Here is a 12348-nt window from a genome sequence, read left to right as displayed (position 1 = left end):
GTCACATCTAAAAAGAAACGCGTCCAAGTTCAACATTCGCAACCGGGACCACCGCCTATTTAAAGCCTTCGTTAACCAAGACGCTAGCTGTTTGTAGACCTAGAGAGAATTCATGAACTACTCGAAGTGAAGGACAGGTTTTAGATGACCAGTCTTAGTGTAATATATCATATAAAACATTACTTTTTCTTGCTGGTTTATATTTTTCAACGGGGTGAGGAGGAGAGAGGGAGGGATACCTCCTGCACGAAGCATAAATTTCGAAATACGTCCTGCGATGTCACATTTATGTCGCGCGGCAGCAATTTCTGATATGAATGCGCCAGCATTCTATATGAAACGAATGTGAATGCGCCGGCAACAAAGTCAACAGCACGTACCCGAGTTTCCCACTGCGTGTGCGACTGATTACGTAATTTATGACGTAACAGGTGTAAAGATGTACATCGGTGGATGTGTTTACGGATATTATTTCGGTACACGCGTTGGTATATTTTACTCAAACTTGCCTATTCTAGCATAAGCTTCTCCGTTAGGCCCCGGCGATTATAGACAACGCTGCAAAAATGTCTATGTTTTTCTTTATTTTTTGCAACTACAAACTCGTTTATGACTCGATAACAAGCATGGGCATGGTAGCGTGCTATAAAATTTTGTGGGGGGTAAGCACAGGACGTACCAAATATCACGAGCGTTTTTAAAGTACAAACACTGCGGTAACACTGCGTGACAACTCCCGTAATTGTTTATGCGGCAAGCGCTGCATTCCCTTGTCGACGTCATGATGTCTGCCGTATTTGCTGCCAGATGTAACAGGAAAAAACTAAGTTGAGAGCCAGCACCTGTGTGTCTCGTCTTCCTTCTAGTCCTTGTTTGTTGCACTGCCTATTCAACAGCTGTATTCGCGCTGCGGAACCACTTCAGTAACCGTTAACGTTGCAAGCGCGACAGGAAAGCAAATCAAAACTACTTTCAACTTATTGTCGCCGTGATGAACCGGAGTAAATGCTTTGAACCTTGTGTCCGCATCAAGGCGCTGGACAGCATACAAAATGGTTGGAAAGCTTTGACGTTGCACTGTCCTGTGGTACGAAGACCCGCCCTCCCCGGAGGCGTATTTTACGCACTTCTAGCTCCTATACAGCGCAGAAAGAACGCCAAAGCGTGGGTCTGGCCAAGCAACGTCCCGTTCTTGGTGCGCAGTCACCGGCGGCGGCCAGCTTACCTGTGCGGTATGGCAAGAGTAAGAAACAGCAGACGAAGTGCAGCTTCATGTTTTTCGCGGTCGTACTCGATGGCTGGGCTTCATTACCGACGCGCTGGCTTTGCCTGAGCCCGCTGGCCGGCCATGACACTTCCAGTCTTCTTCTTCCTCATCGGCCTCTCAGGGCTCACGAGCACTTACCGTCAATAACAAATTTGTGGGCCCTTCATTTCAAATCGCGTTGTTATTTACTTTTTGGCCGATAACTGTCTTAGGTTCCTTTGTTAGGAGGTTTACAATCATCAGACTACAATTCTTAAGTCAAGACACGCGCCGGATTGTGTACGCAGATTCGTTCTTGTTGTTGTTCCTTTGTTTTTGGCGCATACCCACTTGGGGGATTGGACAGGATCGGGAACTTTATTGGGGCTAATTTGCCCGATTTAGGGAACTAAGATTTGGAGGAAAAAATTGATGAGAATAATCGCACAACAAATATAGGAATTTGTAGAATAAAAGTGCGTACTATGCGAGCAGTCGGAAGAAAAGGCTCTTCTTTCGTGTGTGTACAGCTTAAATAAACTCAAGAAGAGCGGCTAAAAGGGTAGGCGCCTTGTCTCTGAGACGTAGGCGTGGACGGCTGTAACCGAACTCCTGTGAATAAGCCCAAGCGAAATGGCTCCAAACGAAAGTAAGACCGGCATTGAAAGGGTAAGTCCAAGACGGTGAATTGGCAATGCGAGGTATTTTCTTCTCAATAACGAGAAACCGCGGCAACGTCAGAAAAAAATGCTCTATGGTTTCAGGTTTATCACAAAGAGCACAATGACCAGAGGAGGCGAGATTAGCGCGGTGCATATAGAAGTTTAGCTGTGGAACTCTACAACGCGGGTTCTTTTAGGAGCACGTGCTTTCGTACTTTTTTCTTCCTTGTCACGCATTTTTATTTCCAGTTCCATAGCCAGTGATGGCGGAAGTGCCATTTTTCCAGCCAATAACCAGACTAACCACCAGTAAAACCTAGCTGCTGTCATCTTCGTTGGTTGGCCGGTTGCCCCTTCGTAGTGTCGTTGTTCCTTTACTGATAGCACATACCCACGAGGGGGATTGGGTGACCGAACACGTGGTCGGGGGATTTGCTGACCCCGGCGAGCTGGTTCGTCGTTTTATTTTTCCTTTCTTCATTTTAGAAATGTTGCTGGAGAAGGAGGGAGAACCGGGTATTGCTATGCAGATCTGCTTGCCCAACATCTGTTTGGAAAATCCAAGGAAGGAAACACCAGCCAGTTACAAGATGTTACAGGTGGAGCAATCAGCTGAAATCAAGCAAGCCTAGTCTGCTACGTATATACGCCTCGAGCGCGGCATGTAGGGGCGCCACTGAAATCCCCCTAGCGGCCCGTTTCGAAAGCAGCCGCGGGAGTCCGCGCCCTGCTCGACAGTGCCGCCGCTGCTTTTGCGGCACGTTCACGACTGAGATTTACCGTTTGCGGGCGTTTGAAATCCATGTTTATGTGGAGCAGTCGCTCTGTTCGCAAATGGGGTGTGTTTACGAGAGTGTAAATGCTTCTGACGTGATCTTAGTGTGGTATATTCGGTCTCTATAAGCGCCCGATGTGGGTCACTGGCCAGCGTCGCGGAACCGTCGTATGATGGAGCCGATTGTGGTTACACTGACCTGAATTTAGTAGCCGTGTCTCCGTAACCACCGGTTCCTCAAATGTTCTTGCTACGGCTATACACTACTATTTAAATCGGTTTTGTGCGCTTACATAATCAGCGGAGCACTCATACCTGACAGCACGCCAGTCACGTTTGCCAATATCTCAGATATTGACTACCACCATTTACAAGCCGGTCTGTGTTAATTTCGGGAATATTCAACAAAAGTACGATGTACAATGCATAATTATACTCGGGGATCAGCACACGAGAGAGTCGTCTTGTCGTGAGGTGAGCGCCCGCAAACATTCATCTGCTACATATATCCTCTGCGAGCAGCGCGGAGACGGGCTTGGAATATAATCCGTGTCCGCGACTAAATGCTTCTTCGAAATATCGTCATATGGCACAGGGAGCTTGCAGAATAAAGGAGAAACTGAAATCAGAGGGCCTTATCACATACCGCACTCTTTCAACGACACCTTTCATCGCTTAATTGTTGAACAGCCTACCCTGTACACTTCCAAAAATGCGTCCGCCGTACGATCAGCTCTTCGTTGAAGTAGAAAAACAAGAAAAAAGTGAACGTGACATTTGTGTGTGGGATTACTAAACCGTTCATTGCTTGATTCCGCTCCGCATTTGTACACAGCGTCCCCCTCGCCTCCCCCCCACCGATGTCTCGCGAAATAGCAGTGCATTTCGCGTATAGTTGATCTGGTGAACCCTGCCTGGCTGAAGTTTCGACGAACGTTTTTAGCATGTCAGAAGCTGCACTGTTTTTTTATTTCTGTTAGAGCTATTATGTTTCTTAATTTTGCACATGCACAGAATTTTGTTTCCCCAAGGTTTCATTAACTTGCCTTGGTTCTTGCTGTATGGCGTGTGTGGGCACAAATTTAACGACACACAGGCTTGGAATTTACTTAAAATTTTCGCATTGTTTATATTCTTATAAAAAGCATAAGTTACTGTCCGGGATTGGGTAATCACATCCCCGAAACACATTTTTCTGCGACGTATATACTCGAAACGAAGCCGCATTCGTTGTCCACGCTGCAAGATGAAGCCAACCTCTCATTGTGCCAGTATCAGGCCTAAACGAGGTGACAGTAAAATTCATTTATGTCTGATGTTTTGGAGGTGACATGGGTGATATGTTGCTGCCGTCGCCGACGCCCGGAAGAGCGGCGACGAAGAGCGCCGAACCGCGTCCCCGGGTAGATCTCGCAGGCGATCGCGTACTCTAAGAAGACGCAGCTGCTTTTTAAGTGACCTAAACGTACTCTTTGCCTGTAGACGTCACCATTACAAGTTTTCTTTAGGGCGCTAAAAGAATCGAAACAGAACCAAAACACTGCACGAGCCCCTATCAGCCACGCAGCGCAAATCCCGTCAACGCCGCGGAGAAGCGGCGGCAGGCGGCGCAGCGATCGCGAAGCTCGGGGCGTATAGTAGCGCCACCTCGCGTGTCGGGATCAATTTATTCAGAATCAAGGCAAATCAGTGGCCAATATAGTAGCCATGGGGTAGCCCTCACGCATGAAAACAATGCAACAGCCACTTAAGATATTTGTTTCGGAATGGGGAGTTCTGTCCGTTTCGAAACTGTCATTTTCCCGTGCAAATCAATCGTAACGTAGTTGCACTTTCGAGGCTTCTGAAACGCACGGAAACCGACGCCCCGCTTTGCTTGTGCTGCTTCACCTCCAGCCATCTACTTCCAGCCAATCACGGCTCGCTCGAAATAGACGCTCTGAAACGAACACAAATAGACAAAACTCAGCATTCCGCCATGATTTCTAAGCGTACACGAGTTTCAAAATAACAAACACCACAACCCAGCCTTCTGTGGAGTCGGAGCTAAGACGCTGTATTGTCGCGCATGACGCCGCCTGTTTGATTACCGGCCACAGAAGCCATATTTCTCATACAGCAACAACAACAACAATAACAACAACAAAAATCCACCACCCGCAGGTATTAAATTTTAATGTATGTTTAAAGCCCCAGAAGTCCAAATTATGCCGGAGCCTTTCAATATTGCACATTTTGTTGCTAAAGTGTAGCTCGCCGAAGATTAATTCCTCTTAGTCTTGCGTAAAGGTAACACCCCCAGTAACGTTGATAAATGATAAATTCTTCCTACTGCCCACCCCATTTTTTTACCGTACCTCAACCCCGTCCATATATTGAGAGGCCAGGCAAGGAGGCTGGGTAGACGGCATTTATTCGGCGAGCGGCAGCCCAGTCAGAACGAATGATGCACACTGGTGATGAATGTCTGCGGCGGCCGAACGAAGGTGATGGTGAGAATATGTTGCTGGGCGATCACGAGGATCAGCGTGAATGATGGATAAAATTCGACGACATGATCACACTTGTCTCATAAAGAATAAAATTCGAGCAGATTCCCACAATATTGACACGGAGCCCAATTTATTAAAAATGAGGTCGCAGCGTCTGCGTTGCGCTCAGGGAAAGGCCCCGATGCGAAGAGGGCAATTTTTTTTCCCGGAATGGATACGCGCCGTATCTGTGTGGGCCATCATCACTACCATCTACAGCCAGCGCTTGACGAAGGAGAAGAAGCACCGAGGCGGGTTCGCGCGCAATCCATCCGAGCTGCGAGGAGGAGGAGGAGGAATAAGCGTCCCTATGAAGAAGTTCGCGTTGGGGAAGAGTCCTTATTCCAGGACCCCTTGAGGCCGTCCAGCTTCTTGGTCTCTTTTCATCAGCCAAAGCTGGTCATCAGGGTCCGAGCTGGACGGTGCTCTCTCCCAGTGCTCAGGGGAGGGGAAGGGCAGGGGGGTAGGTTAGGGTTTTTATCGCAGCCCCACCCAATGTGGTAAAGCGTGCCCGGAGCCTCACAGAAGCGACATTGCGAGGAGTACAGGAGGGGGGGGGGGGGGGGGGCAGAATGTGGGCTCTAGTTGGGTGGGGAAAGGTATTGGTTTGGATACCTCGAAGGTTGCGCTCTTGTTCTTTTGGGAGGTTTTTGTGTGGAGGAGGGTACATTGTTCGCTGCAGGCGGTAGTGCTGCGTGATTTCCTTGTAGGTCAAGAGGGGACAGTAACGCCCCTGCTCGTCGAACTTTAAGGGATCTGTCAGTAATGTCTCACAACGTGAATGCAGCAAGATCACAATATCCTTCCTCTTGTTCAGAGGCCTCCAGTTAACGCGAAGGTTGCTGACGCCAATATAAATAAGGGACACGACAACCAAGGGAACGCTTGCTACACTACAACGTGTTTTTGTGCTGCCTTATGGGAAGTTGTGGAAGGGCTCCGTTGCTTGATATTCCGCACTATGTTTTGCGATTATAGAAGGTTGCTTTCCCGCAGTGCACCAAGATATGCGAAAAAGCCGACCCACTAGGGCTATTTCCCTCATGGAAATGTTGAATCAAAAGCGGTATAGTAATTTAAAAAAAACTACGAGACTTCGTATAATTTGTTTTCATTGAACAAAAATAGTTGGCACCGGCTATAGCCAGGAAAGCAGGTGCTCGTACTCTAACTTTTTTATGATAAAACTAACCATAAAATAGAAGCATTGCGGTCTAATCAGTGGTCCTCATGTGGGCATTAAGAGCCCCTTGCGCTTAACGAAGGATTGTTAACGGTGCCACACAAGCTTCAGTTTATGCTTAGAAGCCCTCCGGCGTTCACTTATTTCTGCTAGCCCTGGCAATGATGCAATGCGGCTCTACCGTAAAACACACCCTAGCGGTGATGTTGAAAGTTGGCTTTGCGGTACACCCATTCTTCGCTCCTTTGACACGACACGCACTTTAGACGATATTTGTGCGTGCGTTCGGGGCGAGAATTGGGCGTAAAAGGTGAGTATCGTATGGAGGGCGCCAAACAATAGCCCCAGTGACATTTAGGCTCAACAAGAAATTAATTTGAACTTAAGCCAAGCGCCAACATCCTTACGCCCGTTACCTTACTCCACGGGGCTCCCCATGGCTGTTCTTTGGCCACAAGGCCTGCTGTGTGTATTTACTGCCACTGGAAATTAAATGGCGCCACTGTTGCAAACGAGTATTAGTTATTACATCCAACAGAGAATCGGGCAGCGCAAGACAGGCTCGGTTGCAGATCCCTTGAGGGAAGTTTTCGTCATGCAGTGGACTGATGATGATGATGTTCCTCGGTGAACATCATCATATGACGATGGCGACGACGACGACGATGCTGCTGCTGCTGCTGCTGCTGCTGATGGTGATGATGATGATTTCCACTACATTCTGCGATACTGGCTCGCGTAAACAAGGAATTACCATTTTCCGTCTGCCCAAACAGCACATAACTTCACAAGTATCACTCACAATATGCTGTGTCACGTATTCAAGATGAAGTTAGGCGTATTTTCTGCGTCACTCAATTCCAATCCTGCAGAGAGCGGCTGACCTAGGAATACCAAATGGACGTTCTTGTCGCAGAAAACTGCGCACATTTACAGATGAGGTGAATCATGATCCTAGTTCTCGCGCACGTCCCAGTGTGGACCGAGTGTGTAAGTGCAAGGGGGAAATAATCTACATTACCGATGCCGGCCAACCAAAACTCCGAGAAGATGTGGCAAGAAGTTAAATATAAGTTAGACAAGGTCAATTACACAAGTTCAGTTCATTATGAAAGCTAGTCACAGTGCCGCACCATGCAGGCCTTGATCATAGGGCAGTTTAGCGCCTTTGGTCTAACCCACTTCAGCCCGTACGGGATACCAAAGCTCTGTTGGTGTTCTTACGCAGAACTGGCTTGGACCAAACTGGACCAGCGCTCGTGTTGTTGTCCCCCTTCTTTGTCCTGGTTTATTCGCACTGTTTCACCACAATGAATCTGTGCCAACTGGCCCAGTTCTCGACTCTTTTGGGCGAAGTATTGGGATTAACTTCCCAGCCAAGCTCTGTGTATTTGTTTAAAGTTCGTGTGCATCATCTCACTTCTTTATTTATTTGTTTACTCATATTAAGTAACAGAACCTCATGTTTTTGTTTCCTCATAGACCATAGCATGGTAAGCCAAATGGCTCAGCTAACCTCGCTTTTACCATTAAACGTACTCTCTCTCTCTCTCCTACTCCCTCCCTCCCTCTCTCTGCTTATACAGGCTGTTCATCATCATCAGCAGCAGCATCAGCCTACTATCACCTCTCGCCAAAAAAATAGCTAGTCTAGTCCCTCTGACTAGAGTCACTAGAGGGACTAGAGGGACTAGTCACTCTGACTAGTCCCTCGATGCCGAATACTATGTGAACGACAATGGTACTGATGTTTCAAACTGTAGCGCAATTGACCAGGGACAATGAACGAGTAGAGTATAAGTTTCCGTTGAGTTTTCAGCCCCTGTGAAAGTTGGATAAACTTTATACAAACGAAGGTGGGCGTACTGTGTTTAGTGACTGCAAAAATAAACACCGAACTCCATTTTTTTTTAATGTAAAGAAGGTGTTGTATACCCGATTTCACTCTCTGTGGTCAACAGTATACTGGCCAAACCGGCCGCTGTCTTAACAAAAGCCTTCGCGAGCATAATCGCGATGTGAAAAATGAAGATGAACAAGATGGGCAACACGAGTCAAGATTGCAGAATGCTCATTGATAAGTGTTCTGTGTTTGGCAAGAGAAAGGGCAACAGCACACGGGAAATTATTGAAGCAGAAAAGATAGCCAGATTAGGTAGTTCCTTTGTCAGCTACAGTTCTGTCAAATTATCTGAAATACGTATTGCCTACTTGCGTTTACCCCGAAGTTCACATGTGTGTGACGTCACGGAATAATTGCTTATATTTGAGTGGAAGTGTTTTAACCAAAGTTGTTTGGAGTTAGCACTGTGTGTGTCTACTCATTCTTTGTCCCTCGTCTTCTGCGCTACAGTTTGAAAGTTCTGAATCTACAAACCAGATTGCTACGCTACTTAAGGTATTGATGTTGACCGACGACAATGATGTTAAAAGACCGCCGTGACCGCGCATAACCGCCCTTCCGGCCATGCGCATTTTCAACGCCGTAGGCTGATCGATGCAGGGACATAGGGGACCTCGCGTCCTCCTGCGTCTCCTCCCTTCTACAACACAGTTTAGGCCTTCCAACAAGAACTTGCGTTTGGCAAGCATGTCGATACTGCATTGCCACATGAAACTTTTTTGCCCACCGAGATCCCTTTACTGCACAGTGCCGTATTTGTCTGTTACTCATTTGAAAATTTTGATTGATTGATTGTAGGGTTTAACGCGCCGACGCAACGCAGGCGATGAGGCGCGCCGTAGTGGAGGACTCCGGATTAATTTTGACCACCTGGGGATCTTTGACGTGCGCCGAAATCTCGTACACACGGGCGTTTTTGCTTTTCGCCTCCATCAGAAAAGCAGCCGCCGCGGCCGGAAATCGAACCCGCGACCTCGTGCTCAGCAGCGCAACGCCTTAGCCACTGAGCCACCGCGGCGGGTATTTGAAAATTTTCGTTGGTTTTACTCACCATAGTGGAAATCTCCGGTTAAATTTCGACACACACGCGTTTCTGTTTCCCCTCCATCTGAAAAGCGGTACCGGGGCCGGCCGAGAATCGAACCCGCATTCTTGGACTCAGCAGCGTAACGCCTCCGAAATTCTCATTTTGAGCCGAGCTGCGAAATACACGAAGTCAAGCACCAACTATCACCCAGGTTCCTAAGTCAGTAGTTGTTTTTGCCATTTATTAGGAAATTTACATCATACAGAGTTAAAAGACCGTTCCTCACTCATCATTTTAAAGCAAAGCTTTCTACCTCTACCAGCCAACGGTTCTTTCGTAGCATGCGGGACAAGAAACTCCCAGCGCGTCTGCGGAGGGAAGGTCTGTTTTCACTCACGGAGCGCAGTGTAATGGCGCAGCGAATTTACCCAGCGTTCCCCGCGCGCTCACGCTGGCGGGCGCATTGGCGCGACCCGGCTTTGTCGTCTGCTTCAGCCACGGTTGGTTTGGGACTGTTTGGCGCAGCTTCGCGTTCATTGCGCGCTCTCTTCGCACGGATTGATTAAATTGTTCGACAGCATCTCCTGGGTAACCCGGAAACGACGGAATTAAGTGGTCGTGCGGCAAAGATACGTAAAAGATTGGTTTGCAGGGAACGAAATCAAAATGTAGACAGCACATACAGAGATGTGGCTGCTAAACAAACACTACCTTTTGCACACTGCTTGCCACGAGTGGGGCTCCGTTTTCTCAATTGGTGAATACCAGTTCGGTTGTGTTTTAACAGGTATTACAACAGGCGAAAGGAGCAACCGGTTGTGATAAATAGCGATTATAAGAGTTCCCTCAGCTCTCTCGCGAATCGCTAACTTACTAAACTGTCTAGTTTAAATCGGTATAAATTGGTTGATTGTAGGGTTTAACGCGCCGACGCAACGCAGGCGATGAGGCGCGCCGTAGTGGAGGGCTCCGGATTAGTTTTGACCACCTGGGGATCTTTAAAGTGCGCAGAAATCTCGTACACACGGGCGTTTTTGCTTTTCGCCTCCATCAGAAAAGCGGCCGCCGCGGCCGGGAATCGAACCCGCGACCTCGTGCTCAGCAGCGCAACGCCTTAGCCACTGAGCCACCGCGGCGGGTAAATCGGTATAAATGGGAATCACTAAGCTCACATGCCGAATTGTCTCGGTGTCCGCGCTTGTGTCGCGCGGTGATGTAGCCCCCGATCTAGCACATCGGAATGGCTAGGTCCCGCTGTCTCACCCTTCGAATGACGCTCCTCGCCGTTTTGTTTCTTCCGAATCACGGCCGGGCTACAGCAGCGTTGGCCGTGGCCGACGCTGCTGCTGCGTTCGGGACGCCGCCCCTGCGAATTCTAGATAACGGCAGGCAGAATCTCTGGTTTGACTTTTTGTAGAGCCACGTGTGTGAATTCACGCGGCGTCGCATGGGCAGTTGTGGGTGTCGTTTAAGCCTTTGCTTTCCTACCACCTTCACAGCGTGGATTGGAGCCTTTTTTTTTTTTTTTTTTTTTGGCGAATGCAACGGGATTGCTCTAGGCAAGTAACAGGGACGTGGTTATTTATAGGCGAGTTTCTGGCGACTATCATTGATACAACTGTTGCAAGCAAAAATAAGATAGTAATTTCACCCCAACCAATGCTGCAAATCTGACTCCTCTCTTTAAAATCACCAGTGGGGTGCGTTAATCACTCGTCAGCGGGAACATTCGAACATTCGCTTTCAAAGCATGGAAATGCTATACCCACAGGGCGCGCGCGAAGAAACAACACGGAGGAATTCGCTTCGTACGTTCCCGCAACTGGCGAGAACGTACCTGGCAGAGATGTTTATGGAAAGTGGAAAGGTCCGTACATTCAACAACTAAATTCTTAAGGCAAATACGGTTCATCCTCGCAAGACTGATGAAAGAACCTTCGAAATAATATCGTCGAAAGAACCTCACTTTCTGTGCTATTGCATGAAGTGGTAGTATGAAATATGTTTTTGAAATTGTACGTGTCAACCTAAGCTTTCTCCACCAAGCTGTCAACAAAAAGGTGGTCGGGGCCCCGTCAAGCTGTTCAAACAGCTTTTTTTCTCGCCTCCTCCTGTAAAAAAGGAAAATAAAGATGGAAAGAAGAATGGGAGAGCAAGGGGACTTCAAGGAGACCACTCGGCTTTGTCGACAAGATCCAAGTGCGTGCATTTATCTAGTATTTGTACGAAGCAAGGACAACACTGTTGGAGGTCCTCCTTTGGGAGTCTTTCATAGCCATCACAAAGCGTGACTGTGTGCGTCTAAACGAATCCAAATAAACATCTCCGCAGCATTGAGTTGACTGAATGGTGTATTCCCTTCGTCGTCGCTCATTTAACATCGCGCATCAAAGATAAAGAGGTGCCGTTATCCTAGAAAGCGTTCATTTTAAGCAAATGTAAGGCATAAAAAATTACTAAGGCGTAACTATCGTCAAAAGCCATCGAAATATTACAAATCTTGCATCTGTTCAACAAACAGTACTCTACTCTCGCTGCACTCCGCACAACGTGCCTCAGAGGCACTCGCGTGGAATTTTTGGACACGATAATTGCGTGACGAAACAAAATGGACGGCAGAGCTGTAACTATTCTCTTCTCTCGTCCATCAAGCTTCGTAGCGCAGTTGTAACCAAGTAACAGGTAGCAGCAATTACAAGGAATAATCTAATAGGAGTTTTGAGCTTGGACTTTACGCCCAGGCTATAAAGCGCAGTATAGTGAGGTTCTATGGGTGAATAGAGAGCAGCTTTGGGATTGTTGACCCGCACCTTACACACTGGTTGATAGTGTGAACAAGGGAGCCGTAGTGCTCCCGAAACGTCATTTGTATATTGTGACTTTGGTCAGTGACCAGTAAACCATTTCAAGCATGTTTCCTGGCCATACGGTATGCCGTCAAATCCTCGACTACACAGCTTACACACTGGAATGTTGGTTGATGGCCTACGCCAGCAACGATATGAGAGGATGCAGACTAAC

Source organism: Haemaphysalis longicornis, unplaced genomic scaffold (genome assembly GCF_048455015.1).
Source record: "Haemaphysalis longicornis isolate Haplotype H1 unplaced genomic scaffold, Haemaphysalis longicornis Haplotype H1 scaffold_2, whole genome shotgun sequence".
NCBI lineage: Eukaryota > Metazoa > Arthropoda > Arachnida > Ixodida > Ixodidae > Haemaphysalis > Haemaphysalis longicornis.
The sequence above is the reverse complement of the archived record's forward strand: the minus strand, read 5'-3'. Positions refer to the sequence as shown.